This window comes from Mastomys coucha, unplaced genomic scaffold (genome assembly GCF_008632895.1).
Source record: "Mastomys coucha isolate ucsf_1 unplaced genomic scaffold, UCSF_Mcou_1 pScaffold15, whole genome shotgun sequence".
Lineage (NCBI taxonomy): Eukaryota > Metazoa > Chordata > Mammalia > Rodentia > Muridae > Mastomys > Mastomys coucha.
In genome coordinates, this window is record NW_022196897.1 from 4,515,769 (window position 1) to 4,522,393 (window position 6,625).

Below are 6,625 nucleotides of genomic sequence, written 5' to 3' on the forward strand. Positions count from 1 at the left end.
ATAGCGCATGTAGTCCGCCACATTCTGACCCATGATGTGCTTCCGATGCACCTCTGCATTGAACTCCTCACTTTCGGAGTCATAACCAGGGAATCGTTTGGTACTATGAGGGATAGACAAGCCTCCATCCACAACTCCCTTCAGGGCCCCAAAAACTTTATTGCCAGTTGTAGTTCGGGCAAGACCTGCATCCAAATAGCAAGTGAAGGCACCAGGCTGACCGTCAATGCTTTCCACATTGTATTCACCTCCATTTACCTCCACTTGGCCTTCATAGATCTTGTCCATGCCAAAGCTATTCAGAAGCCTGCGGGCCAGCAGCAGGCCAGTGCAATAGGCTGCAGCATAATCTGTCAGGCCAACTTTCACACCGTATTTTGGAAGTTCATGTGCATATGCTGCACAGACGATCATATCCCCTTCTATACGGGCATATGCAATCTGGCAGATGATATCTCTGTTAGTTACATGAACTATCATCCTGTATTTGGGTGTGTTGTACTTGTTCTTGTCCTGGATCACCAATCGTTTTCGTGCATAGTAGTCAGTTTTGCCCTCTCGACGCCTTCTAAATCTCACTTGGTATCTTTTAAAGTAGGCCTTATTCTTGACAACTTTCACGAACCCCATCCTGCGGAACAGAGACCCGCAATTGCGGCTCCATGCAGACCTGCAGTGTCGGCCGCGCTAGGGGGAAAAAGGACCCAAAGCCTTCTTTTAATGGTCATTTTTAAAAGCCTTAACCTCGCTTCTAGCACACTACCCACCCAAGATTGTGGAAAGAGAGGATATGGGGGAAGTGGGCCTGTTTAGAAAGGTTCTTTGGAGCAACTCCTGGCTGTGTTGTCTGGAAATCAGCAGTTTAGTTCACAGGTCAGCAGCATCCATTCTTCAGATAAGAGTTCAGCTTTTTCAAGTGTTTACATATGAGTGAGATCTTGTAGCGTTTGTAGTTTTGTTTTTTAGCCTGACATTTCTCACTAAGCATAGCTCTTCCAGCTTCATCTCTGTTGTCACGGATGATGACAGATTTGTTGCTTTTTAAGGCTGACTGATTTTCCAGCATGTTTACAAATCATGTTTTCTATCTATTTATGGATATTTTTATTACTCCCAAATTTGTTACTGTAGATAATACCACAGTGAATATATTAATTATCCATTCAGCATAGTGATTTTAATCCCTATGGATCAGTTTTCTCGATTGAATGATAATCCTGTTTTAAGAGAAATAGCCATATGTTTTTCCATAATCACTTAATACTTTCCATGTTTATGTGCCAATGCTAAGACATTTTACTTTGTTCTTCTGATACCCTGTCCCCTTGTTATTATGTACTTACTTCCTCTACCCTTTAAACAATTATTTTGCCCTTTCCTTTTTGGCTATTAATTCTGTGGGGTATCTTTATTCCAGACATTCATTCCCAGTGTCTGTTTGACTCCAAAAGTAATGTAGGCAGCATACAGCTGGATTTGGGTTTAATATTCATTCGTTTGTTACATATTTCTTTGATTAAAGAGACCTACACATTGAAAATGATTACTGGCTGGACCAGTAGCTTATGTTCTTCGTGATGGAGCAGTTGCTCTGTGATCACATCATCCTTTCTGCTTTGGGGTTTTTTCTTTGTTATTTGGTGTGCATATTGCTGTGTTTACTTTTGTTTGTCAGTTCTTCATCTACTGTAGATTCTTCCCTTATAGGTCTCATGAGGCTTCTATAAAACATCTTGAAGACATAGCAGTCTATTTTAAACTAATAAATTCAGTTACAGACTAAAACTGTGCACTTGAACTTCCATTTTTCTCAAATTATATGAGATTGATTTCAGAATTTTTTCTTCTTTAGATATTATATATTATTGATAAATTATTAAATTATTATAGTTGTAGTTTTATAATTCTCTCTCTTGCCCTCTCTCTCTCTCTCTCTCTCTCTCTCTCAAAGACACACACACACACACACACACACACACATACATTCTAAGGTAAAAACTTATTAGTATGCCAGCATTACTGGGACTTGACTGAGATTAATTGCACACTGCCATTTACTGGACTTTTGACCTTTGTTATGTGTTCTTGTTATTACTTAGCACCCCATCAAACCTAAGAATTCTATTTTTCTTATCAGATAGTTACAATGCTGATGGATTCCTTAGCTCTAGCTTCTCTGGAGAAATCACTTCAGACTCTTTTGTGAATACCATCTTTCTTGAATATATTGTCCTGGATAACTGTGTGTTCCTGAAAGCATTTGAATAGATCATCATGTTTGTGCCTTGTGGTCTTTCTGCTCATAGCCTGATGAACATTCCCTAAAGAGTAATATATTTGTTGTTTAGGCTTTGAGAATATCAATGTTCACTGTTCAAATTTGTTTTTTTTTTTAAGAGCCAATCTTTTTCATCACCTTTTTTCAGTTTTCATTTCTCCCCTTCTCTGATTCTTTCTAACTTCTCTATGGGAGAATGCATTTATTTGATGACTCCCATCAGCCCTTAGTTCTTCCTTTATTCTTTTAGTTTTTTTGTTCCTTGAAGTTGCAATGTTAAATGAGCAATGGTAAAGTTTGCTGAGCCTAACATGTCATTTTATTCCTCTATTGTTTTCCTGATGTACATGAGTCATGTGATTGCTCTTTTGAATCTCAATGCTGAGGTGTTATTTTGTTGTCTCTGTTACACATTTTGTTGGTTTCTTTTGGTGCTATTGGTGTTTTGTATGATTTCTTTGACCTTGTCTGGATTACTTGCTTATTTTTTATTTTCCTTTCCTTTCCTTATTGTCAGTACATTTGAAGACATTGGTAATTTTTTTAGTCTTGACAGAATAAAAAAACAAAACAAGGATTGTCCTTAATTCAACAAAACCACAACTTTATTTGGTAAACAAAATACAAAAAGGAAGCATGAGGCCACCAGTGTTACCATTAGTTTAAAAGGAAAACAGATGACGGTATTGGGATGTTGTCAGTCTTCATCTCTTTATTTACTTCAACTGCTTGTCGTCCTTCTGATATTGGGATGATCTACTTTATATTCTCCCATAATTCTGATAATGCCAAGTTCATGAGCATATTTTATGTTACAGAGCTATGTTGCTACCTGGGACCCTCTCTCACCAAGGAAGTAGATTTGAGAACTTGGGATCTTAAGTCAATTCAGGGAAGGACTCTATGGTTACGTTTTAACAGATATTTTTTTTTCAATTTATGAAATGGATTTAATATATTTTTCTTTGACAGCTGTTGGAAATTTAACATGAACTATTTGGCGATGGATAATATAGGATGTTGGAGACAAACCCATGGATATGTTTTAATGTATAATATATCCTTACTATGCTTTTACTTGACAGCTGATTGGACATTATTATTTGTTTCTTCTGAGGATCCTGGGATTAGCAGTCCCATTTGAACTTCAGAATATGTTTATTAACTGTCTAGGTTTTCTGTCAAACCTACATGTTTTCCTTGTAGCACAGTGCCTGCCTACTGGAAGTCATTCATTTGAAACCCATCAGTCTGAAGTTGTCCTTAACAAAATGCCACATTTCCAGATGATCAATCACAACTTTTAAGTTCCAAGTTAGAAATTGCTATCCTGCATGCTTCTATTTGAAGTTGTGAGTGAACTCCAAAATAAGCATTTTTCTTAAAGGCAATAGTTTGTAGCACATGGAAATCTATTAAGTTGTAAAACTAAAAGAGAAAATTGTAAGCCCAAATTGCTCAGTCTTTGTAGTTTATTTCAAGCAACTTTTCAACCATGAGCACTGACTGATTCACAAAATAACTACAAATATCCACTTAATCAATGTGGCTTTTCATGACCAGAACAAGAGCATACCATGCCTGATTTTAGTGAGAATTCTGAATGAGAAATTCTTTCTTCTAATTCTGATTTATAAATTTCGGATCTCTTTATTAATGGGTAGAGATCACAGATACAGAGGCCTTAATACGGATGGTACTGGGTATCTAGATGCCATTGTAATCTCTGCTCTAAAGGCAGTATTTAACTACAAATGTTTGATTCCTTGCAGACACATGGATTGACTCCAACCTTGTCTAAGGAGTCAATGAGAATAACGAATAGATGATAAAGTAGAGTATTTTATGTAGCCTTTGCACATCATAGATTTCTAGAATGTCTAATGTGCAATAGTCTCCCCATGCTTCCTCTATTAGTGACACTTCCAGTTAAAGGCAACATCTTTTGCAGCCAACAGGAAGTTGATATTTTTACAAGGTACTTATTGCATCAGAAAGGAAGGAAGGATTCCATGAACTATTGACATCCAAGAACTTTATTATCTATTGCCTTGTGGTTAAACTCAAGTTCTACCATAGTTTAAAACTGATTGATACTGAACAACTGGAGCAGGGGCTACCCCAAAAGCTATTACCTGTCTATGGGCTAGCAGGGCTGCCTTGTCTGGCCTCAGTAGGAGAGGAAGTCCCTAGATTCCCAGAGACTTGTAGTGCCAGGGTGAGGGGATACCCAGGGGGGCCCTACCCCATCAGAAGAGAAGGGGAGGGGATAGGGAAAGGATTTGGGAATGACCAAGAGGGGGTCAGTGAGTGGGATCTAAAGTGAATAATTAAGTAAATAAATCAATAAATAAAGTTAAAAAAAACATATGTTGTACATGTAGGCCTGAGCCAAAAATTTAAAGTTATATAAATGTCTCAGTTTACAGTCAATTGTTATATATTAGAGAAAATTTAAGTGATTGGTTGGCTTTTGACATATCTCTCTCATTCTCCCTTGACCTCTGCCTCTTCCACTCTCTTTTTTCCCTCCACTTCTTTCTCCTTCTCTTCTCTTAGTTCCCTGCCATCTTGCCATGTGCTTCCCTCCCTCCCTCCACCTCTCTGTGTATATATCTCTCTCTGTGTGTGTATGTGTATGTATCTGGGTATGTGGCAGTGGTAGGATGGGTATTGTTTGTGCCCATTCTCCAGGCAATTGAATAGAGACTTACCCATACTAATTAGCTTCTCTGTCAATGAATTACATCCCTAGTTCTATTTTTTTTTAAATATTAAAGTGATGTTCATCGCTTTTCTTGTAAACTAACACCATCCGTCTTCCATTTAACAAATATCAAGGAAGCAAAGAACAGGAATGTTAAGTCATTTAGTCAAACTACAACAAAATAGTTTGAGTTTAGCATGAAACAGAGTCTCTAATTAGGTGCAATGTCTCCTATCACCAAATTCAGCATCATTTGGTGAATTGCTATGGGAGAATCAAACTTGTTTATGAAACTATCTAGTTAAAAGACAGAGTACCTAGAGGTTCAATTAAAAAGACTAGAATTGAGCACTAAAGCACAGGTACTGGAATTTGCAGAAAGGATTTTTTCCTCCTCTAACTGCTTGTTTAGGCTTAAATCAACTGCATGAGAGTGTGGAGTCTGTCAACTCCCATTTAATGACATTTTAAACTTGCCTATGGAGCTGCCAATGTTCCTGCAGAGTGGTTGTCTTAAAATGACCTCAAGAGAGGTAAATAGGAATGCTATTTAATTCTCTGACCTCTCCAGAACCTGATGCTATTTAGATTTACATTATTTCTAAGCAACACTAGAAGTCATGGAATTTGGAATAACAAGACTTATTACAGCTATGTGAATTTTGGTAAATAAAACAATATTAAATACTACATGTATTAAATGAAAATAATACTTCCCAGTTATTACAGAAATGAAGTGAATACTTAATGTAATTATCAATGGCCTATGTATATTAATTGATTGCTTAATTTGTAAAATGTAAATGTGGTTAATAAATATATAATAAAGAACTAAGGAGATGTCTCTAAATTAAGAGCATTGGCTGACTGATGTTTTAGAGGAACCAGGTTCAATTCTCTGCACCCACATGGTGGCCCACATCCTTCTGTAACTTCAGTTGCAGTGTGTCTCACACCCTCTTCTATCCTTTACATGCACTGCACATAGAGGTACATAGATACATACACATATACAGGCAAAATATACACCTTTTTAAAAAGTAAAAAAAAAAATACGTAATGATTGAATGGGATTTGTTCATTTTAAGTGTTTGAACTTTCTTACTAAGCCAACATCACCTGATGTGGCTATGAGGAATTCAGTCAGGCTGGTCAGAGGGGTTCACGGCACAACTGAGGCAATGACCATTTTATTGAGAACAATCAGACTCGTTATACCTTAATCATTGGATAACAGCAGTTGCCAGAATCAATACAGTTGTAGTTGCTAGGATACAATGAAGTTTGCAAACATTACAGGGAGCACAAGATTCATATCTAAGAACAATTGTCCTATCAACTTTCCATGCTTTCTTGACCATTGAAGGAACATACGGAGAAGCAAAGTGGCCTGAATGCTGCACTATCTGAAGTAGTGTACCAGTCTCTCAGGAACTCAATGAGGATCCATGAGCTTCATCAGAACCTAGTACTCCCACTGCAGCAAGTCCTGTATATCCCAAAACACCAGAAAAGCAAGAATTGAATCTAAAATCATATCTCACAATGCTGATAGAGGAGCTTAAGAAGGAAATGAATAACTCCCTTAAAGAAACACAGGAGAATACAGGTAAAGAGGTACAAGCCCTTAAAGAGGAAAC

The 6,625-nt window shown here is 37.3% G+C and overlaps 1 protein-coding gene and 1 pseudogene across 3 annotated transcripts in view; one reads left to right on the forward strand and one right to left on the reverse strand.

The window, feature by feature from the left end:
• Nucleotides 1–696, reverse strand: part of LOC116092274 — a 2,066-nt pseudogene extending 1,370 nt beyond the window's left edge. Inside the window, exon 1 of the transcript XR_004119191.1 lies at nt 6–696. The product of XR_004119191.1 is annotated as a 60S ribosomal protein L5 pseudogene (transcript). The remainder of the gene's footprint in view (nt 1–5) is intronic.
• The window catches only part of Plxdc2 (plexin domain containing 2), a 390,910-nt gene that overhangs the window by 273,327 nt on the left and 110,958 nt on the right, over nt 1–6,625 (forward strand). The gene's annotated exons all lie outside the window — the stretch shown is intronic.